The following is a 26,080-nucleotide window of genomic DNA, read 5'->3' on the forward strand; positions in this document are numbered from 1 at the left end:
ACCACACCTTCAGAAGCACTGTGTAAGATTTAGACTGATGTTAGAACTGGCCCTATGTTGACTAGAGATGGAAAGAGTGGACATCCTTGCTTTGTTTCTGATCTTAGAGCTTTCGATTTTTCACCGTTCAGTATGGTATTAGCTATGGGCCTATCATATATTTTTATTCTGCTGAGCAACTTTCCTTCTATTTCTAGTTTTGCATTGTTATTATTGAGATGTAGTTGACATAAAACTCTTTACTTTCAGGTATAAAACGTGATTCTCTGTTTGTATATATTGTGGTATGATCACCACAATTAGTCCAGTTAACATTCATCACCACAGTTACAAATTTTTTTCTTGTGATGAGAACTTTTAAGATCTACTCTTACAGCAACTTTCAAATATACACTGCAGTGTTATTAACTATAGGCTCCAGGCTGCACATCCCCATGGCGTATTTGTTTTATAACTTGTGTACCTTTTGGTCCCCCTCATCCATTTTGCCTACCTCCCACCTCTGGCAACCACCAAACCATTCTCTGTATCGACGACTTTGATTTTGTTGTTGGTGGTGATTTTTGTTTTTAGATTCCACATATAAGTGAGATCATATGATATTTGTTTTTCTCTGCCTGACTTACTTTACTTAGTACAATGCCCTCAACATCCATGCATGTTGATGAAAAGGCAAGATTACCTTTTTTCATGGCTGAATAACATTCCATTATATGCATACGTGTATGCATATTATATATAAAATTTTCTTAGGTTGTTTTCATATCTTGGCTATTGTAATGATACTGCAATGTACACGGGGGGTGTATATATCTTTTCAAGGTGGTGCTTTTGTTTTCTTTGGATAAACACTCAGAAGTGGAACTGTTGGATTTTATGGTAGTTTTATTTTTAATTTTTTAAGAAAACTCCACACTGTTTTCCATAGTGGCTGCACCAATTTACATTCTTACTAACAGTGCACAGGGTTCCACAATCTCGCCAAAACTTGCTATTTCTTGTCTTTTGATAATAGTCATTCTAACAGGTATGAGGTGAGCTCTCGTTCTGGCTTTGATTTGCATTTCCCTGATGAATGGTGACGTTAAGCACCTTTTCATGTAACTACTGGCCATCTATATTTCTTTGGAAAAATGACTATTCAGGTCCTCTGCTCGTTTTGTAATTGAATTGTTTGTTTTGGTGTTTAGATATATGAGATCTTTATATATTTTTGCTATTAACCCTTTATCAGATGTGTTCCTACCAAAAGTCTCTTCAGGGAAATCTAGGTTTTTACTAGCAAGTGCCTCAAAAGACTTCCAGCCTCTACCCCTTATCTAATTCAAAGCCCTACCTTTGTAGTTGTTTCTCACAGCAGCACCCCACTTTTCAATACCAAAATCATTATTAGCTTCTCAAGGCTGCCATAGAAAAGTACTACAAACTGGGTGGCTTAAAGCAACAGAAATGTATTCTCTTGCAGTCCTGGAGGCTAGCAGTGGGAAATCATGGTATCAACAGAGCCGTGCTCCTTCCGAAACTCAGGAAAGAATCCTTCTTTGCCTCTTCCTAGCTTCTCGTGGTGACCACAATCCTAGCGGTTCCTTAGTTTGCACTTGTTTCACTATAATCTCGGCTTCTGCTATCACATGGTATTCTCCCTGTGCATCTCTGCATCCATTTTTCCCTCTACTTATTGAAATACCAGTCATACTGGGTTAGGGCCCATCCTAATGGCCTCATGGTAACCTGTCAACATCTGCAAATGTCCTATTTACAAATAAGGTCATATTCCCAGATACCATCGTTATGACTTGAACATATCTTTTGGGGAACACAATTCAACCCATAATAGATCAAACCAGCCCAGAATTCCAAGTGAGCTCAACATTCCTGCCATCTCCCTGAGATATTTGAGTGATTTTATAATCTTTTCTTTCCTTTTTTTTTTCCCCCACCCTCAGTAAGGATTTGTGGGTCCTATAATTATCGAATCTTTTTCCTTGCTAGAGACACTAGTCTCATTTTTTACCTCTGGACTTTGTTAACATCCCTTTCATTTAACAAGAAAGAATTACCAGACCAGCTTTCTTCCCAGGATTCATATTATACTGATTAGTCAGTATCATTTTTTTTTCCTCTGTGGCTCAATGAAGCAAAGGGTAACACTCCAGAGGAAGCCCTGAATAATGCTTCAAAAGAAAGAAAAGGGAAGCCCCTTTTGTATGGCTAGGGTGTGTTCTGAATAATTTGGGGGAACATCTCAGAAAAGCAAGAATCAGTTTTGGACTGGTTTCTATTTCTCCGCTGAGATTAGGAGAAGGAAGTATAAATCAAGGACTGAGTATTATCATGTGACGAGGGTACCTTAGCTATCGGGTATCCCCAGTGATAGATAAGTATAGAAATGTGGATCTGGGACCGTCACTGATATTAAGCAGTCATCACTCACATGGGGATCTCTCATTGCAACACAACTTGCCTTTGGGAAAATCAATGTTTCCTGTTAACTTTACGGCTGGCTTTATCTGTGCCTATCCTCCCAGACCTATTAATTGCAGGGCTGCTTTTCTCTTTTTCAGTCCAGGTTGTTTGTTCACTCTCTCTGTCTGGAGCGTTCTTTACGCTTTCATGATTAAAATTCTACATGGTGTGGACTGTTGTCAAATATCCTCACTTAGTGTTGTCCAAAGATCATTGCAATTGTCAGTTTCTTCCTAAATCACTCTCCTTTAAGGCTAGGTTTTCATAGAGGAGTTTTGGCTGTTGTTTTTCAAATCTCTTCTGCCTTTTGTTGTTCAAGGTTTTAGGAGGAAAGTAAGTTAAGAAATGCCTTACTCCTCATACTTCACTCAAGTGAAGAAATAATTTTAAGTCAGAACAAGTGTATGAGGTGCAATCTTAGTAAATATTTATTCACCACAGGATGAGTTTGATAGGAATGCAGCAAAACATGATCAGTTTGCAACTACAGTGAAAAAAATAAACTGTGGAATGGAAAACCTAGTCACTTTGTTGATGTGTGTATGTAATTTCTGATTAACCCATAATATTGTGTCTGTATACAAATAACACCTTTTTGGAAAATAATTTCGTCACTAAATCAGTTATTGTTAAACAATCTGTGTTTTCCCACAAGTAGGAAAATCATTGTTATTCTGTATATTGCTTTGTCTAAGACAATCCCCTTCACTCAAAATTGGAATTTTAAACTAAAATGAATTATCAAAAACTATCAGTTATAAAGGAATGGCTAGGAGATGAATGCAGTTTTGTTTTGTTTTTTAAGGATTTTTGTGGACCATAAAGATGTAAGATGGAACTTGAGTTTATAAAGCACATTTTAAGAAAAAAGTAGTATAATACTTTAATGTTAAATTTTGTAACCACAGCAATTTAATTCAAAAACTAAGTAGAAATTATGAGTGTTTAGAAAAAACTGAATGATTTTATCAGAGATGAAGAAAATCCACACATCCTTAAAAGTATAATAAAAATGGGAGTTGCAAACATTTCACTCCATTTATATTTGGGAAATTCATTTTCTGGTACATGCATACAATAAATATTTTTCAAAATTTAATATGAACTTCTTTGAACTGACATCTTGTTTCTGGGAAATGCTGTCGTTATCCCATATACTTGTCGCAAAAGCAATTACTTTGAGTGCATTTTCAAGTAACAAATATAAAATAGTACATGATCACAACATGGTCTGAATGTTCATTCACACAAAATCAAAACAACAATAGCAACAAGCAAAACAATTCTCTCAATTAAATGAAGTTAAGGCCAGTCTGGGGAAGAGGCTTAGTATAGAAAATGGAAAGAAAATGTGCTTTTAAAAACAGAAGACATTCTTTTCAAAAGAGTTGAGCTAAACATAGAAAAAACAAGGCAAGAGTAATAAGAGAGTGGACGAAGAGGGAAAGTTATGGAAAGGAATTATTTTTCTTTTAAACTATATATTACCAAGACTCTTATATACAAAACACTGGATATAGGACTTGTCATGATTGGATAACTGGTAGGAACTTTTTCAAGCAGTGAGTTCTAAAGTAATTTTTGACAGGAGAATTTGCTTATATCAGCATATAATTTCAACTGGAACCCACTGCTACAGATTTTTTAAAGAAATAAAAAATTCTTGAGGGATGCAGAGAATTGAGAATTTGTAAAGCCCCAGGAATTAAAAATCTGATGGAAGATAGTTTAAGTACCTTTCAAATAATTTTAAATGTAAATAATTATTTTCCACTTCCAAACTTTTTTTTATTTTGTTACCAATATTGAAAACAAATCAAAGTTGAATATCGTAGAGGAAATGAGCATCTATTGGAAGAAAATTACAAAGGTCCCATTGTACCACTGAGGTCAACAAAACATTGTTACCTTTTTTCCCCTATCATGAAAAGAAATATTAAACTTTCAGTTTAAAACATGAAATGTTTTTATTTTATAACTTATATTTTAAAACATTTTCAGTTCAGTTCTACAAATTTTCTGTGAGGCCTGCCTTTTCTGAAACTACAAAGTTGAGTAGTAAGGCATATATATATGACTAGAAATTGCACAAGTCCCTGTCCTCTGGTGAAGGAAGATATATCTCAATGCCTTTAATTGAAATCTGGTACAATTTTTCCCTCCAGAGAATGAGAGACCATTCAGGTTTTCTGAACTGAAAATAAAATATACTAACAGAGGACAGCTAATCTCAAGAAAATGGTAGCTATTTCAAATTATTTCTTTTTCCCAAGCCCTTATTCTGTCTCATTATTACTAGGCCTTTACCTTCAGTCTGTCAGGCAAGAACATCCAGGAGAGGTAGATGGAGAACAGGACTGAAGAACAGTGTTTTCAGTTGCTAAGAAACTTCTACAGACTAATGATTGTGTATACACTCAGAGTGAGACGGTTGCACACGTACGGTAGCCTGGAAAACAGTCCACAGACACATGGTATTGCCTAAAACATGTCTTAGGCAGACCACTTTAAAATTGTTTTGTCCTTATCAATTGCTCCTCAGCAGTAAGTTTTATCTTTAGTAATGTCGGACAATCTAAATTAAGTATGGCTACTTAATTTAGCCATAGGGTTAGATAAGACAGAAACCACTCACTTACTGCTTGTGGAAGATAGAGTCTAAGAACAGTCTCAAGAAGGGGCAATTTTATTAGTGAACTGTACACTGCTCGTTTGGAGGGCTGTAGGTCCACTGATGTTGGTTTAAAGAATTTTAGACACATAGTACATTTCTTCAGTAATAAACTAACTGGTGGTAACTGTTAGCGTAAGGGCTTTTCTGAGTTCTGTGAATCTTTTTAACAAATCACTGAACCTGAGGGTAGAATCAGGGACTTTCCAAACGACAATGACCCTATCTAGCAATAACTACTATCTTGGTAGATGCATCCGGTGCACTTGAAAAACACGTTTTCTGTTGTTATTGGATGGACTGTTCTATAAATGGCAGATAAGTCAACTGAGTTAATATTATTCTTACCATGTTTCCCCAAAAATAAGACCAGGTCTTATATTAAGTTTTGATCCAAAAGACGCATTAGGGCTTATGTTCAGGGTATGTCATCCTGAACAAACATGCTAGGGCATATTTTCCAGTTAGGTCTTATTTTGGGGAAAACATGACAGTCTTTTATATCCTTACAGCTTTTTTTACTACTTCTCCATTACTGAGAGAAGACTGTTGATATCACCAATTGTAATCGTGAATGTTATCTATTGGTTTCTCCAGTTTGGAGAATTTTTGCCTCGTATATTTTGAATTTCAGTTTTTAAGTGAATACACATTCATGATCTATCTTCCTGATGAACTGATTCTTTGGTCATTATGAAAGGCCTCTCCTTACTACTGGCAATGTTCTTTATCCGCAATTCTATCATTAGCATGTGTTTGTAGTGTCTTTTTCCATCTCTTACTTTTAACCAAACTTGTATATTTAAGTGTGTCTCTTGTAAACATCATGGTAGTCAATGGACTCCATCTCTTTAGAGACAGTCTGAGGATTATCAGGGAGCATTTAGGAGTGTCTGCTCTGAGCCAGCATGTAATCACAGATCCTTTGGCAGAGTGGTCAGCTTTTAGAAAAATGAACCACATGCCAAATGTGTCACTTAATGCAGTGACTAGCCCTAGATGCAACCATAACCAGTAGTCAGCCTATTCTCTCAATGCAAAACATTCTTGTGTGTTTTTCTTTTTTTAATCTACCCTAGGAAACAGTACAAGATCTGACTCCATTTAAAAACAGGCCTAAAATCTCACTTTCACCCTTCTTGCTCCCTTCAATCATCCCACATCTCAGTCATCACTTTTATTATTTTTTCAGACAAGGAGAGGGTGGCACAGAAACATTAACTGATATAACTGGTAATAAGCCAGACTCCAGTATGAATACTGGGCTCCTGGCTGTCTCCGCAGGGCACTTTCTTCCAAGATCATTACCTTTATTGTGTATTTCCACCTGAAGAAATTTAGAGTCCTTTTACTAAATCATTCCATTGTCCTTCCCAAAACCTTGAAACACACAGGGGAAACACACACACACACACACACATTTACTTTTATTATTGCTCTTATTAAGTAAGAAAAGTACAATTATCTAAGTCACTTCAGGTGTCATAATCACTCTTGGTAAAATTGATCTCCAAGCTTGCCTCTAGTCATATATGCTTGTGGATGGAGAAGAAATTCAGCTTTCAATGTTGCTAATGGTTTAACATAAAATCACAGCTCAAAATTCTTATCTCATATATAGGGGTGTGTGTGTGTGTGTGTGTGTGCGCGCGCGCACGCGCGTGCGTGTTGCTGGCCTTCTAATAAATTGGTTATTAGTTTATGTGAATACACTCCTAAAGTAATATATATTTTTTAACATCACTATTGGATAGGAGGCACTCTGCTTCTTATTGTTGAAATATAGTTTCCACACTCAACAAGCTTAAAATTCTATATTGATACTGGAGTGGAGCAACTATAAAAAAAAACAAATCAAAACAAAACCCACTATAATTCAAAGCAGGAGAAAAGGTTTTCCAAAGATAAGTGTAGACAGAGGAAAACAATGCCAGGAGCATGAGGTATGCCTTCATGAAATATCTGCCCTGAATGCTTTTATCCACACAGTAATCTTAGAAGATACACAGAAGCCAGGTGACTATTTACCCCACTTTATAAATACCCTGAGCATCCATTTGCTTAGTCCACATTTATCCAGCTAAGGGGTAAAAGAATCATCTTTCTAATTCAAGTCATCAAAACTCAAACGTACAGGAGCAGTGCCTTTTATTGCTAACCAGCTAACTGACTTCAGCGAAATCATTTAAAACATATCCTATGGTCACTCCATTCTCTGCTGTCAAAGCAGGTATTTCTATATGATGATCCTAAGTCATTTATCCAGTCTGTGAGGGTTGTAACATTTGTCACCTGCCTAAATAATTGGAGAAGTGTCCATTGGCAAATTACACAGACAGCCTGTAGGATGTATAGGCTTCCATAAAGAAAACACGAGACCCTGTTTCCTGGATAATGCATAACTCAAAAAGTATGTATCCAAATAAATCATTTTGGAAGACTGATAATCGATAAACAATAGCCATCGTGGGAAGGAATCCAACAGTAGGCAAATGACGAGATGACTTTTTTTTCCTTCTGTCTTTAGTGTTTTATTTGGAGCTCCTTATTCCTGTTTTTAATAAGAAGAACCCAGTGCTGCTGTTTTATTCCTCACCCGGTGTGGGTGGTTATGGGAGAGGATAGCTGTCTGTAAAAGCAGATGATGCCGGCAGAATGTCTGAAAATATAAAAGTGCTTACTGCAAAGTGATTGCTTGGGTTTATCTGCCATGCACAGACGGCCTGGTCGATAGGCACTGACATTTCAGTGAGACAGTTGTGTTGACGTGTCGTATTTAAAACAACCCTTTCATTCTTAATTAGCTGCATTAACTGAATTTTCTTAATTCTTCAAAGTAGGTACTTGGAAACTAATCCCTGATTATATACTAGTGCTTATATTCAACATTGTTCCATTATTATCAAATAAAGCACTTACCATTCACTTCGTTACTGTTTCTCAATATCACATAGGTACATTTGTACTTAATTGGCTGTGATAATTTAAAATTCTAAGATGTTAATACTTCCTTTCAATAGTCATTTATGAATACAGATGTTGTTTACATTGTTAAATCTACCCATAATAGGGTAACATTATTATGGTAAAATTAAATCTATTCATTAAAAACTCTGAAATAATCAGATGTAAATTTTATACTTTTACAGGAAGATGAATAAATGTGACATATTATCTGACTAAATTCCATGCAGAATTTATAGGACTACCAAAATTTTCTGTGTGATTTAAATAGTATATGAAATGAAAGAACAGATTTAAAGTAATTAGTAGTGACCACTCTCCCTGTATCCCTGTTAAAAATAGTTTTCAGAATGATTAGTAAATATAATGACCAGCTGGAAATAATTCTGAGTGTGCTGAGTTGCCATAATCTACACCAAATTTTTATTACCCATTCTTTTTATAAGTTTTATACTTTTGTTAAGAAAAAGAACTCAATATTTTCAGGAAATTCTCACACGTATACTGATTTTTTTTTCATTTTTGGAAATACATGAGATTAACATCTAATTAATACATAGCAGCTATTTTTGCCAATATTTCCTTGACAGGATGGATTTTTAAATACTTGAATTCTCTATCTATTAGACTGCTAAAACAACTAAGAATATTAGTGAAGTTTTGTGGAAGGATCTGTACTACTTATTAATTAATCGCCTTAAGTGTTCAGCTGAAAAAAAGATTCACAGGATTAAAACAGTTTATACTCAGGAAAGAGTTTTTTTTTAATTAAAGTTTATTGGGGTGACAATTGTGAGTAATGTTACATAGGTTTCAAGTGTATAGTTCTGTAATGAAATAGTGCCATTTGCGACAACATGGATGGATCTTGAGATTATCATGCTAAGTGAAATAAATCAGACAGAAAAGTCAAGAACTATATGATTTCACTGATATGTGGGATATAAAACCGAAAATAACAAAGGAACAAGAGCTTTATCATTCACACAAGTTATACTACAACAGCAAGAATAGCATATGCATTGAAAGGGCCCCAAGGTCACAGATACAGGCCTCTCTGTCATATTACACCTGGGCCTATAAAACCTATAAGACCTATGTTGTCACCTCCAGTATCGAAGCACCACCTGTATGTATATAAAGCACCTTGATATCAGGAAGCACAAAATCTGCTCATCATGGGGGGAGGACAGTCTCTTATAGTGAGCTGGTTACATGGGCATATTCTAGGCACATTCGAGCTGCGTGACCACCTATGCTGTTTTTTCCAGCATCAACAACGTATTTTCTAGTTCTCCAACATCAATTAGTTGTCCAATAATTCAATATGACACTATCCAGAGTTAGCACAGACCCCACAGGGTAAGGGCACAGTCCCATAAGACCGCCCTGAGACACCAGCTGCAAATGGGGTACCCAAGTGACCAGCCTGGCTGACTACAAATTTGGAAACTCCTGTGACCCCTCCATTAACAGTTGATAATTTACTAGGAAAACTCACAGAATTCCAGGAAGTGCTATATTTACTATTACGGGTTTATTATAAAGAACACAACTCAGAAACAGCCAAATGGAAAAGATGTAGAGTGCAAGGTATGGGGGCATTAGTGGTGCAGAGCTTCCATGCCTCCAGCGACATTAATGTGTCCACCAACATGGAAGCTCTCCATATCTTACTGTTTACAAGTTTTTATAACCCAATTTCCAGCCCTGCTTCTCACCCCAGAAGTTAGGGTGTGGGGTTAAAAGTTCCCACCTTTTAATTATATGGTTGGTTCCTTTGGTGACAAGCCCCCATCCTGAAGTTATCTAGGGACCCCTCAGCCAGGACACTTATCTCGTTAGCATCTCATTAGTCATCTCATTTGACACTTAACTCAGGAAATGTCAAGGGATATTACACATATAAAACCATAACATCCTTAAGTGTTGAAGAAACCCCTCATACAGAAATCGCTCCTTCTCCATGGAAATCGGGTTCGAATCAGAAATCCAATTATTTTTACCAAACAATGCTCATAGGCTGGTGTGCCCTGCCCTGAAACAGCTCATATGGTTATGAAATATTATTTATGATTATAAGACATTTACTTCTAGTTAATGTTTTTATACCATCGCTGAAGCATTACTATCCTGCTGTAGGTAACTCTGGAGATGAGAATGTGATCAATCCAGATGGGCTGACGTTAACCTGTACTTTGCAGGATCTATAATGAGAAGTCTACCAACAAAGGTCCATTCATTCAAACTACATAAATTGAATGTCCGCAGAAAGTATTAAAAATATTCCTTTATTAGAACGTAGAAACTTTATTCAGCAGATCAAAATTAAAAATACAATTTGCGATCAATGTCTGTGACAAAGAGCAACAGTACATTTAGAGTGCATGTTTTTCACGGTCTGTTAGCTCTTCTGTGAATGAGAGTAGAGCACCCTCTGAGGTGAGAGCTAGCAAAGAACGCTGTGTTTAGTTTCCCATTTAAATTGACAGAAATGTGCCCAGGTAGACAAAGAACTGAGGACGTGTTGATTGTGATGAAAGGACAAATGAATGGAAACACAAACAATACTTATTTACTTCTGTATGCTGTAATACTTAGTCACACTAAAAAAACAACTGCCACAGGAAGAGTATTAAGCTAGATATTTTAATGTCTTGTGGGAAACCCTTACAAATCACTTAACCTCATTAGAACCAGCTGATTTTATAATTATGAAGTACGTATTTGTTACGGGCTAAGAATAAGCTTTGCTACATGTAAAAGCCTTGGTTTTAAGCAAAACAAGGGCCTGTGTAAATTTTTTGCAAAAGACCAGGTGAGGTCGCCTACCCAAAGTATCTTCACCATCACTTTCAGGCCTAACATTTCTACTGTAATTCTGTTCCTCTTCCTCCCCGTCCTGTCCTGTTAATATTAAATACTTCTCTTAAATTGAAAACAATACCTAAGAGGAGCACTCTATTAAGCCAAATCAGTAATTGACACCTTAAAGTACTCCAATACTTTCCTACATAGAAGATGAGAATACTATTAATAGCTTGGTTCATTCAGACATGTAAGGTAAAAGAGAATGTCAATTACATAAGACTGCAACACAAAACCACTGAACAGCGGAGCTCGAGGTAACAGAAAGGAAAAGCGTGGATGCTGAAGATGAACTTTATCCACTTCATTTTGTCACCCAAAGACATACTGGATATTTGAAATACAGGACCCGATTCCTTTCTGAGGATAACCAGATGTGATGGAAATTCCAAGCCAAGTTAAACTGTTGGCTTATTATTCATATTCCTGTGTAGGAGACATTGTTAGTTGCCTCCCCATACACCCCTGCTCCCTCTCTCCTTCCTTACAGAACTGTGACCCTGACATTTCTGCGAAGTCTAGAATAATTGACAGTCCCAGGACCTGTGCCCTAAATTTTACAACCTAGTCTCAGTAATTAAATTACCCTTGACAATTGATCTAGGTGAACCTAGCAAAATGTGATGCAGTTCTGGTTACTGCAACCTGAGTGCTGAGAATCCCAAGGGATCCTAGGAAGTTATTCTCACAGAAGCAGAGATGGTCTTCCCCTGGGTGCCATTGCGTCTGGGTATGACACCTGCGAGGGCTGGAGCCTGGCATCTGGCCGCAAGACAAGTCAACATGGTAAGAATTATAAAGAGCAAAGATGATTACAGAAAGTCCCTGGTTCATCTTATGGTGTTTCAATGGCACAATGGTGCAAAAGTGAGAAGCTGTCAGCAGAAACCATACTTTGAGTTTTGATCTTTCTCTAGTGTTATGTTGATACAGTATTTTCTTGTGATGCAGGGTAGTAGCCCCCAGCCACATCTCCCAGTCAGCAACCACAAGAGAAAACAACGGACTCTACAGTGTACTGCGTTGCCAGGGTATTTTGGATACTGTGCTGTGTTTTCACATCTCATCCTGCCTACAAAATGCCCATCTGCATCTCCTTCTTCTGGTGAGCGAAGAGGAAGGCAATCACTCTTGAGAGATACTCAAGATAATTGCCCAACTGCAGGCTAATGTGTGTTCTGAGCACATTTGAGTAAGGCTCAGCTATACTGTTTGGTAGGTTAGGTATATTAAATGCATTTTCAACTTATGGTGCGTTTATTGGGATGTAACCCCATCATAAGGAAAGGAGCATCTGTACTTCATTGAGCCATTGTCTTAAATAACCTCAGAGCAGTTCTCTGCCCTTTTTGTTATGTGGGAAAATAATTCTTTTTCTATTTAAGTTGCTTAGAGTTGATTTTCGGGTATTTGCAGCCAACAAATTTTAGGTTGTCAAATCCCAGGTATACTTTTCAGTTCTTCTCTTGACTAGAGCTTTCAGAAGCTTTGACCTATTTTTTTCCTCCATGAAATATATAGTTTTTTGTGAAACTAGAGTCTCCTGTGTTTTTTCTCCTACATCACTCTACACACTTATAGATCTCCTGTGCAAGCCCTCAAATTTGACTCTGGGCCTCCTTTCTTTTTCCCTGCACTTCCTTGGCTTCTAATGACATCTATAACCTGATTACCCTCACATGTATATCTCCGGTACAGACCTGAAATCTGAGTCCCAGGTACATTGTGTGTGTGTGTGTGTGTGTGTGTGTGTGTGTGTGTGTGTGTGTGTGTGTGTGTGTGTGTGTTATCCATTCTGATATGCCACAGTCTCTCATATTGAAAACACCCCAAAGTATTAATGCTACCAACTAAAATGCATCTCTTCTGCAAGAACCCCAAACTTGCTTATATGACACTGACAATTATCAGTCAGTCAATTCAGGAAACTGGGAGTCATTCTTGACCCATGTCCTAAATCCAATCTACCAGCAATATATCTTGAACCCATCTACCTCTGTCCATCTCTCTCTATCACCATTACTGCCTCCTTGGTTGAGGGCAGCAATACCTTTAGCCTAATCAATACAACAGCCTCTTAACTGATACCCAATATTGGGCTCCTAAGCAGCAGCCAGAGTGCTGTTTTGAAAATGAACCTAGATCCTCTACTAAAAACCTCTCCCTTCAATGCCATTCCACTCTACTTCCACCTAAATCCAAAGTGTTTCAAGGAACCTAGTCTTGGGTCTATCCCTTAGTCTTTGGTTATTATTAGATATAGAATACTGTTCAGTATCCACTGACAGGATAGAGTAACATTTATCTCATATGGATAATTTCTTATTTTTCACAGCCCCCATGATAACATTACAATTAAATGCATTGTCATTAAACATCGATTTTCTATAAATTAAGTAAAATGACTGACTCTTGTAGATTCTTTGAATGGTGCTACTGGAAAGAAACATGTAGTGGAAATATCATGATGTTTACATTCTATCAGAGCTAAATTTGAAACCCAGGTCTGATAATTACTAGTTACAGATTTGGGGGAAGGTTATCTATCTTTTTGTACTTATTTCCTCATTTATAAAAATAGGGCTGCATTTCCTCTGGCAGGGCTTTTTACGGTGTTTATAAAAGAAGGTGTGCAATAGCAAAAATCTCAGGGCCTGGCCATGCATCAGGAGCTTCAGTGCTGTAGATGATCAAAAGCTGGTGATGTGAGCTTATTGTATTTTACAATCTAATCTATTAATGAATAAGTCTGTGTGTGCAATATTTGCAAGAGAGTGCAGAACTAGATATATTGTATTGGCTAAAGAGTTATTTGTGCAGACATGAAATCTGAGCTCTGAGAGTAGATGAGATCTATGGAAAAGCCAAAAGAACAAGACAGAGAATTCCAATGGTTTATGACTAACTTACTGGCAAATATAATAATGTTGATCCAATTTAATTGAAAAAAAAATTATTGCCCCACACATTTATAAAAATCTAGTGAAGCTATCGATAGATTCCCAAGTTTATATTCTATTATATTGTTACTTTTTTTATACTGCTAGATACATGAAATGTTTTGCTTCTATTTCTACACTCTGATAAGCCATCTAGATGCTAAGTCATGCTCAAATTTATTGGTAAGTTCTTTACTTCCAAAGAATAAATGCTCTAACTCATCTGCATAAACAAGGAGTACGATGGCCTGAAAAGTTGAGTTTAAAAGATCAGAATTGAACCCCAAAGAGTTTGTTTCATACTGAAGAGCCACATGACTCTCATCTATTTGACTTGTTTAAATGTTTGTTCTATCTTTGGAATCAAGCAGTAATGATTTACCACCTGCCATTTATTATTATTATTATTTCTTTTAAAATGCCACAAAATTATCAATAGAAGGAATGTCATCTATAATGCCTATGCAAAAACAAGTATGAGAGTTTAAATAATACGCATATTCATTTCTCACCTATATTGAACTGCACAGCATTCATGGACCACAGTGATGTTTATCAAATCCATTAGGGACAATGGGAAAACAAGCCAACTCTTCTCCCTTCTTTACCTACTTTCAGTTCAACTAAGACACCCTCAACTCCAAATCTGAAACTCAAACTATTCCTTCTCCTCCAAACTATTCCTTCTCCAAATCTTCTCCTTCATTTCTCAAGTCCTGTATCAACCATGCTTACGAGTTCTTGCCACCCCATTTCCACAATACCACTCTCCAATAATACTCTCTAGGAAAAAAAATAATAATAATCCTGTCCTCTGTTCATTTATTTCTTTGCTTCTCTATAAATTCTTAGTCTTGGAAAACAATCTTTATTTTGATAAACCTGCATTCTTTTTTCCTGTAAAATGTAGTTGAACCTATGACTCTCTCAAAAATGATCCATGTGATAAATTTTAACATTTATATAATGGGAAAATGCAAACATATAAACAAGAAGAAAAAATATGAAAAGTAAATTGTACTTAATGGAATTTAGGCTATATATATTTTGGGGCAAATCTTGTGGCTGGATAAAAATCCATATTCTGAATACTTGATTGGGATTCAAAATTATGCAACTTTATTTACTATGCTGCTTAGACCAGTTACTATAAACTTTTAATGTTTACTGCTTCTGCTAACATTATATAGCATACTCTTAATGTTTGCCCTTTTTTAAACATAGTTTTATTCCTAAAGTGATGTACCTCTCTTTCTCTCTCTCTCTCACTCTCTTCAGATTAAGCACATTATTCAAATTGCAAATTTTGAGGTGGGGAGGTAGATAATAGTGTATTGGAGGTACACAACAGGAAAAAAGTCACAAGAAAGATAAATAAATTTTAGATGTAAAATTATGTAAGAATATGTTGCTTCTCCCATTTTCCCAAAGCCACAAAATCCTTTACAAAGATCACATTCAAAATTCAATTGGATATAAGTAGGATTAGCCACAGCTCACTAGACACTTTATCACATTATCTGATTGTGTTTAAATTGTTTTTAGGTAATTTAAGAAACATTATTTGCAGGTACTCTGGGAATAACAACACTTTCCCACAACAACAGTCAGATTTGCCTGTTCGTCTGTTTTTAAAGTTAAATCCTTTTCATCCTCAGTGTGAAATGTTTAAGAAAGTCTGATTTGGTATAAAAGACTGTACACAATGCTATATAATTCCACTTTACACTCAAGACAGAACAAGACTAGAATACGAATCTCAAAGCTAGTCCCTGATAACTGTTTCAGGCAGTACACATGTGAATTTCAGATACCAAAAATAGTTTCATAGTCTTCATCCTCTAGTCTTTTAAAATATTCTTTAGAAAGTATAAAACTGTAACTATTTATTATGTCTCACCTTTAGTAAAAATTAGATGACTTCAATAAAACAAAGTGGTAAACATCTCAGGAATATTCTCACTCCGGCTACCCTAAAATATAAGAGATACACAATAAACCATCAAAAATAAGGCTCTTACAGAAAGGCTTGGTGAAATTTATCTTTGTTGCTTCATTCAACACCCTTTGGTCAATTGTGACATCATCTGGCATGAGGCACCATTGCTCAATGCGTTCCATAAGATACAAAATTGGTGCAAAATTAATAGTCTACAAGTAAAATAGGCATGACATGGTCAAATAAATTTTGGGCACACCAGTAAAGTTGAGTTGAGTAAAAGTAAACAGTTTTTCTTACAAGATTTCTCTGTCAAAAATTATCTGTCCATATTTATGTGGTTTATTTCTGGGTTCTCAATTCTATTCCATTGGTCTATGTGTCTGTTTTTCTGCCAATACCATGCTGTTTTGATTATTATTGCCCTGCCGTACAAGATAAAGTCAGGGAGTGTGATACCTCCAGCATTGTTGTTTTTCTTAAGATTGCTTTGGCATTGGGATCTTTTGTGGTTCCAAACAAATCTTATGATTTTTTGTTCTATTTCTTCAAAAAAATGCCATTGGGATTTTGATGGGGATTTCATTAAATCTATCTATTGCTTTGGGTAATATGGCCATTTTCACTATGTTGATTCTTCCAATCCATGAGCATGGAATGTCTTTCCATTTCTTTGTGTCTTCTTCAATTTCTTTTAAAAATGTCTTATAGTTTTCAGCATGTCAAACTTAAAAGCCTCTGCACAGCAAAAGAAACAATCAACAAAATAAGGAGGCAACCAACTGAATGGGAGAAGATTTTTGCAAACAGTGACTCCGATAAGGGGCTAATATACAAAATATACAAGGAACTCATGCAACTCAACAACAAAAAAACAAACAACCCACTTGAAAAATGGGCAGAGGGCCTGAAGAGACATTTTTCCAAAGAGGACATACAAATGGCAAATAGACATATGAAAAAATGCTCAACATCACTAATCATCAGAGAAATGCAAATAAAAACCCCAATGAGATATCACCTCACACCAGTTAGAATGGCTATCATCAACCAGACAAATAGTAACAAGTGTTGGAGAGACTGTGGAGAAAAAGGAACCCTCATACACTGTTGGTAGGAATGCAGATTGGTGCAGCCGCTATGGAAGACAGTGTGGAGGTTCCTCAAAAAATTACGAATAGAATTACCCTATGACCCAGCAATCCCTCTCCTGGGTATCTACCCCAAAAATCTGAAAACATTTATACATAAAGACACGTGTGCTCCAATGTTCATTGCAGCTTTATTTACAGTGACCAAGACATGGAAACAACCAAAATGCCCTTCGATAGATGAATGGATAAAGAAGTTATGGTATGTATACACAATGGAATACAATTCGGCGGTAAGAAAAGATGAAATAGGACCATTTGTGACAACATGGATGGATCCCGAGATTCTAATGCTAAGCGAAATAAGTCAGACAGAAAATGCAGAGAACCATATGATTTCACTGATACGTGGTATATGAACCAAAAACAACAAAAGAACAAGACAAACAAATGAGAAATAAAAACTCACAGACACAGATAATAGTTTGGTGGTTACCAGAGGGTAAGGGGGGTGGGGGGCAGGAGATGAGGGTAAGGGGGATCAAATATATGGTGATGGAAGGAGAACTGACTGAGTGGTGAACACACAATGTGATTTATAGATGATGTAACACAGAATTGTACACCTGAAATCTGTGTAACTTTACTAACAATTGTCACCCCAATAAACTTAAAAAAAAAGATTTCTCAAAGCTTTCAGTATATTAATTTGAATTATACACCCCAAGAATGAGAGGGTACATGCACAATGTCTCAAAGTAGGTGGAGGAGGAATTGTACAGAATACACGATGAGAAAAACTTGCGCACAGGCCCAGGTTTATCCTGTTTAAATAGTAAAAATGCTTCTGAACCTTAGCTTCCTCATCTGCTGTACAACGCCGTGGATAAGAGACATCCACTAATACTCAGATCTCAGGGCTGTCAGTTATTGGCTTGAGTTCTTAGGCAAGTTACTATAAGCTTTTTGTATCTTGGAGTTTGTTTCCTTTTGAAAAAATAAAGATATCTACTCTCAGATATATTGTAAGAATTAAATTGCTTAAAAGTTTTAAAGTACCTACAAGAACAGGTGTTCACTAAATATGATTTTCTTTCTCTCCGTTCCCATCCATCTAATACTGAGGCAGATTAGTTAGTATGAAATCAGGCAGTTAGAAACTACTTGGTAGACTGAGCAAAAACAAAAACAGAACACAGGGCAACCATACCAGGACAAAGATATCATCAATCATGCTCTGGGGCAACTGCGTTCTTTCAATGGTCACCCCCCAAGCTGAGCAGCAGATCGAGTCTGGGAAACATTGTATCCATAGGCACTCACATCCCACATCTCCCTCCAGGTAGAAATAAAAGTATATAAAGAAGCTTTTGCCTTAGCTGGTTGGCATCCCAGTTTCGGGTACCCCCTCCCGCTCGGGAGCTGTAACTCTTTGCTTGCTATAATAAACTATCTTCCTGTGTCACTCTTTGCCTCTCCTTGGTCTGTGTATCCATTCTTCGGCTCCAGGAGACTACCAACCCTGGCATTCACTAAGGAACATCCTACATCAACAGGAGCTCAGAAACTTCTGAGTAAGTGGCCTTGTGGTTACCTTGTTCTTTCCCATTTTGCTTTTTCACTTGGGACTAAATCACAACCTAAACTTTTTATCTCCTCCTTCAATTTGCATTACCCACTTTATCTTGTCGGCAATTGGTATTTAAATAAACGAAATCCTATCAGTATGTTATGAATTCTGCATATTCATGCCCCCCCATACACAGCAAGCCACATGCCATTAAGGAAACCTCAAAGAGCAGCAATGATGTAAGACAATTCAAAACCCCATACTAGCCAGCAGAATAAAAGGGACCCTCTAGCAAACTACCAATTGTGTTTCATAAGGCTTGGTTTGCCCTTGGTTGTTCATCTGATATTTTCTAATACTGTGCTTCCTTCTGAGAGTAGGCAGCTTATATATAACAGATGGCGTAAGAGGGAAAAATTATGGAATGAGAATAAGGCACGTGGGTTCTGCTTCCGCTCCACAAATTGAGGCTTCAGTTTTTACCTTTGTCAAAAAGACAAGTTAAATCAAGGTTTTCCCTAGCTATGAAATTTAGCAAATACCTACATACAGTGGAGTAAAAAGAAATGATTCTATTATAGATAACACATAATATTTTAGAAAGTATTTGAATAAACTACATCACAACAATTTTAAATGTTAAGTCGAGCATCCACTTTACTTAATCTACTTTTACCCTTGTTATCATTATCTTTCTTCCTAAATCAAACAGACATACTTCAGCTCGTATTATTCTTGACAACTTTTGACAGCTGGTTATTGATTGCTGCCTTGTAACATTTTCTTCTCCTTTAGCATGCATGCAATAATGCTGTCCTAACTTACTTTTATTCTTCAGGGGATTCCTTTTCAGACGTCCACTCTACGTTCTCAAGTTCTGATTACCTATTCTTTGAAGTTCTACTTTTGGTTATCTTTATGCATGCCATATCCTCTCCCTAGGCCACTATTAATACAAGGATTTATTAATTCATCAAACATTGTTTCAGTGTCCTATATACTCAAAGTCCCATGATAGACATAGGAAGTGGTACTGAAATAAATATAGTCCCTGGACACACACACTCTTACAAAATGTGGTACATTAAATTGGAATGGAATAAGGAGCTATGTCAAATTGATTAGAGAGACTAATGGAGAAAAAAATGGATGAGGGAATTCATAGGGTATCATACATCAATAATTATGAGCCATAAAATAAGTCTCAAAAATTTCACATACCAGGTCAGACAATTACGTTTGCGAACTCATCCTGGAAAAAATGCTACTACATACCTCATTGCTGAATATCACTACGGTCACCTTCAAAGTACTCTCCTTGGGAAGCTATGCACTGACGCCAGCACTTAGTCCACCCTTGAAAGCAATTTTGGAACTCTTTTTCTATAATGGCCATGAGAGCTATCATCGGATTACCCTTGATGTCCTGAATGTCATCAAAATGTCTTCCTTTCAATATTTCATTTATCTTCAGGTAGAGAAAGAAGTCATTGAGGACCAGATCAGGAGAGTAAGGGAGGGTGTTCAATACAGCTCTTTATTTACTGGCTAAAAACTCCCTCCCAGACAGTGCCGTGGGAACTGGTGCATTGTCATGATGCAAGAGCCATGAATTGTTGGAGAAAAAATCAGGTCGTCTAACTTTTTGACGCAGCCTTTTCAGCACTTCCAAATAGTAAACTTAGTTAACTGTTTGTCCAGTTGGTACAAATTCATAATGAATAATCCCTCTGATATCAAAAAAGTTTAGCAACATCGCTGCAACAAGTTCACGAACTTGATTGTCAGACCTCATATATGAAATTATATACAGTATGGTGTTACTATAGTATAATTTAACTATAATAGCAATAAGTAATAGAAACTATCCATATATTATTTAAATAGTATGTGGTCCACTACTAAATAATCCATTAGTGAAAGAAGAAATCAAAATGAAAATTACAAAATATTTTGAACTGAATGAGATTGTAAATGTGGCATCAAAATTCACAGTACACACAAAAGCTAAGCATCTCAGGAAATATACAGCACTGTCATTATTTAAAGAAGACATGAAGAAAATTGAAAATCTATCTATATTTAAATTACAGAATTAGGGAGTTCATTAAGCTTTCTAGATATAAAATCAATACAAATAAATAAATCAATATAAATTTCTCTATATCACTGACAAAATCTTAGAAAATCAAACTGTAAAAACAAAACCCTTGTAATAGTATCAAAAACATAGAATACTATAGATATGACAAAAGATGTGTAAAACCTCTGCACCAAAATATAAAACTTTTATTGGGAGAAATTAGAGAATATTTTAATAAAGGGAGGGAAATACCATGCTCATGGATTGGAAGACTTTCAAAATTGATGTATAGATTCAATGTTATCCCCACAAAATACTAACGGGCACTTTTGTGGAAGTGAGCAATCTGATCCTAAAATTAACATAGATATAAAAAAGGGTCAAAGATAGTCAAGAACACAGCAGGAGCACTTAACATACTAAGAGTTGTGATAAAAACACAGTGATCAAGACAGTCTTGGTGCAAGGGGATACAAACAGACCAATGGAACTTGATAGCCCAGGACTAGAACCACACAGGAAAGGACCCTGATTTTAACTTTATTTTCTATAAATGATGATTGGTAAGTAAATTCAATTAAATTAAAAAGTATAACCCCTGATTCACAATGTACACAAATATCAAACCTACGTAGATGCTATATATGTGAAAAGTAAAAGATAAAAATTCTCATATAAAAAGAAACATGACTATGGCATGGGATGATTTATTAAACAGAAAAGGCTCTAACACAAAGAAAATGTGGATTAGACTACAGTAACAGTAATAACTTCTTTGATCAAAAGACACAAAAAGAATGAAAAGGCAAGTTCAAAATGGAAGAATACATAGCTCTGACAATGGGTTCCATATTAAGGAAATAATAAAGATCTTCTATCCATTGATAAGGAAAAGACAATTCTTTAAATGGACAAGAAATTTTAACTGGCACTTTATGAAAGACGAGAGCCAAATGACCAATAAACATTTTAAAGGTCATTTGACATTGATATTGATCATGGAAATACAAATTATTATTAAAACTTCAATAGGATGCCACTATATAACCCACCAGCAGAGTTGAAACATAAATACTCACACACCCCCTAACAATGTTACATACCATGTTTCCCTGAAAATAAGACCTAGCAGGACAATCAGCTCTAATGCATCTTTTGGAGCAAAAATTAATATAAGACCCGGTTTTATTTTACTATAAGACTGGGTCTCTGATATGATATAATATAATATGATACGATACGATACGATACGATACGATACGATACAATACCAGGTCTTATATGAACTTTTGCTCCAAAAGACGCATTAGAGCTGATTGTCCGGCTCAGTCTTATTTTCGAGGAAACAGAGTGATAGCAAAGATATTGAACAAGTGGAACCTCAGACACTGTTGATGAAAGTATAAATGTAAATTGGTACAATCACTTTGAACACTGTTTGACGTGATATACTCTATTTGAACATGATCCAACAATTCCACCCCGACATTTGTAACAAACAGAAAAAGATTTATATGACCCAGAAGATATTTACAATAATGTTCATAGCAGTACTCTTTATAATAGCTCCAGACAAGAAAAATGCTAAGTCTATCAGCAGTAGAAAGGTGAAGTAAATTGTGGTATACTATGAAATATCAGTATATACTGGAATATTCTGCAGAAATAAAATTAACAACTGCTACCACAACCCAATGAACGAATCTTACAAGAAAAATTTAAGTGAAAAAATCACACTAAAAGGTTCTGACTGAATGATGCAATTTGTATACAGTTTTTAAAAATAGTAAATATAGCATTTGAAGTAAAAATAGTGGTTAACCTTTGGGGAGGAGAGAGAGGTTATGAATGGAGAATAAGAAGGGGCTTCTGATATACAAATATTAATAGTATTTTAATTCCTTGACCTGTTAGAGTTCACTTTGAAGTAACTTACTGAACTGTAATCTTATGATATATTCATTTGTCTGTATTTTTTTGACTTTTTTCTACAGTCCTCCACTCTACCAACTGAGCTATCAAAGGCCCCGCTTGTATATTTTTATATTTAAACAAACCAAAAAAATCTTATCTAGAAATTTAAGTATTATCTTTCCACAACATAAAATCTTTCAGAGACTCCCAATGCCCTCACAAGGCCCTTCAAATTGTCTTCTCAGCCTCAATTTCTACCTTTGCCATGGAGATACCTTGTAACCACACGAAACCATTAGCCCTTCCAGCAATACTCTCTTTGTGACTTTGCCTTTGGGGTGATGTTTGGAATACATAAAATGTTCTTTCTTTGCCACTTAGCTAATTCTGCTCTCCCATAAAGCACCACCTCCTCCAGAAAGTTGTATATGAATGCCCAGCCCAGGTTAATTTTCTCTCCATTATATTCTGTTAGGACCTTGTCATGCCTTGGCAAGAGTTCTTACAAACATTTGTAATTATCAGTCTATGTATCTATCTTTAACTGGAAATTCAGGCTCATATTCAATTCCAAGCCCCCAGCACCAAGCACAATGCTTGGCAACTACCAAGCTCTTGATAAATATTGTTTAATTAAATGGTCTACCTGGTTAGCTGACAAACACAGCTTCAGTTGTAAACAGAAAAAACAGTCAGTTTGTTTATTCATATTCATTAGTTGTGGTGTGCTTTGGAAAAAGAGGGCTGGAAAGGGGAGCTTAACTAAAACTTATAATGAAACCAAACATCACATTTACACTACACAATTGTTGAAAGTCAGTTCACTTCTTTCTGGTTCACTCAAATCATCCTAGTCACTCTTCAACTAAGTAGGTCTAAATGGATATCAATGAAATCAGCATTATTTTGTTGTTGGGCATTAGAGAATACCTTATTACTAATATGGACAATATGAAATTTACAAATCCAAAATGTAAATTATTTCTATGTCTTTTCTGAACTCTTATCAGAGATTGAATTACAAATAAATGTGACCCAAATTTGCACATTTCTTATCAAGGTCTTAATTTCTTAATAATTTTGCATATTTCACATGGCTATGTAGACATAATAAAAATGAATGAATGAATTGCAAAACTTTTATGTTCTATTTTTGTCAAAGTAAGATTTCCAAAATGCTATTACATATTTACAGAAAAACAGATTCAAAAGAAAACCCAGCAACAAATCCTCTCACTACAAGGGAAATAAGACACTCTTCCTGTAAATTGATGGCAATGATTACTGTCATCGATTTTACTGGGCCTATCAGAGAGCAAAGATCCCAGCAGTATCTCCGTGTCCATTATAAGCATCTTTGATGAAAATACATAACAGAACTCCAACATCCTTAAATGTCATGTAAAGACAAACATATAAAGCCTTTCTCTATAGACTCGATGCATTTTATTTTTCAGTAGCATTCTTGTAATGATGAGCAGGGAAAAGAAAAGGGGGGGGACACATGCTAGAGTGGGGCTAATTAATTAATTTAACCGCTAATCAATTTATTTATTTTGTCTTATGCAATAGCAAAAGATAAAGGCAATTAATAGAATGAGCTAATGACAGAGAGTAAAAGTGGTTAAGACTAAACTATATACATTGATAACAATTTCACGTCAAAGCAGTACACATACATATAAGTTTAAGAGATCCCAATATATGTTTACTATTGATCAAAAATCACTTGGCTAAATATACAAATAACATCAGTAAGGAGTATCCAAAAGTAGTAATAAGCTTTATAGGATAATAACTATTACAATAGATGCAAATAGCTCACAAAACCGTGGTGGGGAACGGCACTGGAAAAGTCATAAATCAAAACCTTGCCAGGCAGGTCTATAGCTGAGAGAAACTCAGGTGTCTCCCACACCGCTGCTTGCTAGTTCCCAAGAGTGCTGCTGCCGTTGGCGTTGTTGTTGTTGTAGTTGTTGGAAGTTAAGAAGTCTTCTGATACTGCAAGCTGCAAGTTACATACAAGATCCCAAAGATGCTAGAATGACGACAATTCACCAACAAAAGAAGTAAAAGAAGTCTCTACTGTCCATTGAGGCAAGTTCCGATCTCTTACTCTGAAACTATCCAATCCTGAAAAGCAGTCCTGGAACAGCAAATCTTCTGAATAGCAATTTCTTGAAACAGCAATCAATCAATATCAATCTACCTGACATCTGTCTTATATATCTCTTTAGATGCATCCCACAGCCAAGTTTTATGTTCCTCCCTCCCCTCTCAAGGAATGGTCAGTTCCAGGAGGGTTCGGCAGTTACTGATATGAATGCTGCCCATCCAGCCGAACGGCTAATTCATCCAGATAAGCAATGTCTACTCTTCTTGCTTGGGACCATAAGCCCAAGGTCTTCCAAAGCCTGGTAATGTGCCTATCATGTTGTCTTGATATAACTTAGCTACTTCTTCACTTCATCTGCTGATGTGGGTGAAACAGACAAAACAGAGAGAGAATTCTCTCAACCTCTGATCAAGAATTTCTTTAACCCTAAGCTAACCATCACCTCACAGCAGAGACAGAACAGCAAACATCATCTCATACTCCTCTGTTTGGGAGGATGAGAACAAAGGGGGAATTTACTCAACCCCTGATCACAGCACAAACAGAAAAGTGACCTCATCTCATGCCTCCCCTGTTCGGGAGAATGAGGCACAGAGAACAAACCTCATCTCTTATCTCCCCTGCTCAGGAGAATGAGACCAAAAGGGGGAATTTACTCAACCCCTGATCACAGAAATCACCTCACGTACAGGAACAGATAAAAGCTAATAGATAAAAGCTCACATCAACCAATGAAGGCAAATCTTCTTCAACATCTTCCCTACAATTCTGTAGCACATAAACAGATAACACATCTTAAAAATAACTGGTTATTTGTTCTTCAAACAATGTTTTTCTTCCCAAATATGTTAGCTAGGACTCTTTGATTTTATATAGAGAAAGCTTATACAAAATAGACAAGTTCTGCCTATAGGCTCTAGCGCTGTCTTTCAGAACGTAATGACTTGTCAGGCATGGAAGGGGAAGTAGGCGCGCCTTAGGATTACACAAACATGGATCTAAAAACTGCTGCAGACACAGAAACAGGCTCTTCTGCTGCTGTGCACATCTCCTGTTTCTTTCTACAGACTGGCTTCTGCTGCACGCCATTCCATCTGATGGACAATGTCTCTTTGAAGTTCCTGAATTTATTATAGATACATATACTTACTTACACAAAGAGGATGACACTGTTTCACTCTCTCTCCTATGTCTATATGCATGTATGTGTGTATAACTGTTATTTATATATGTAATTGATAATTTATACTTAGCTTGATCATTTGATATCTATATAATTCTTATTGAGGCACATCTCCTACGGTATACAGGGAACTTGTTCCAATTTAAAAAATTAGATATACATAAACATATATATATTCGTGTGCATGTGTGTGGTATGACATATATATCACAGACTCACTTGCACACGCCCGCCATGAGAAAGAAAAGCTAACTTGCTTTGCTTGTGTCAAATGCA

The sequence above is a fragment of the Rhinolophus ferrumequinum genome, chromosome 7, assembly GCF_004115265.2.
Source record: "Rhinolophus ferrumequinum isolate MPI-CBG mRhiFer1 chromosome 7, mRhiFer1_v1.p, whole genome shotgun sequence".
NCBI lineage: Eukaryota > Metazoa > Chordata > Mammalia > Chiroptera > Rhinolophidae > Rhinolophus > Rhinolophus ferrumequinum.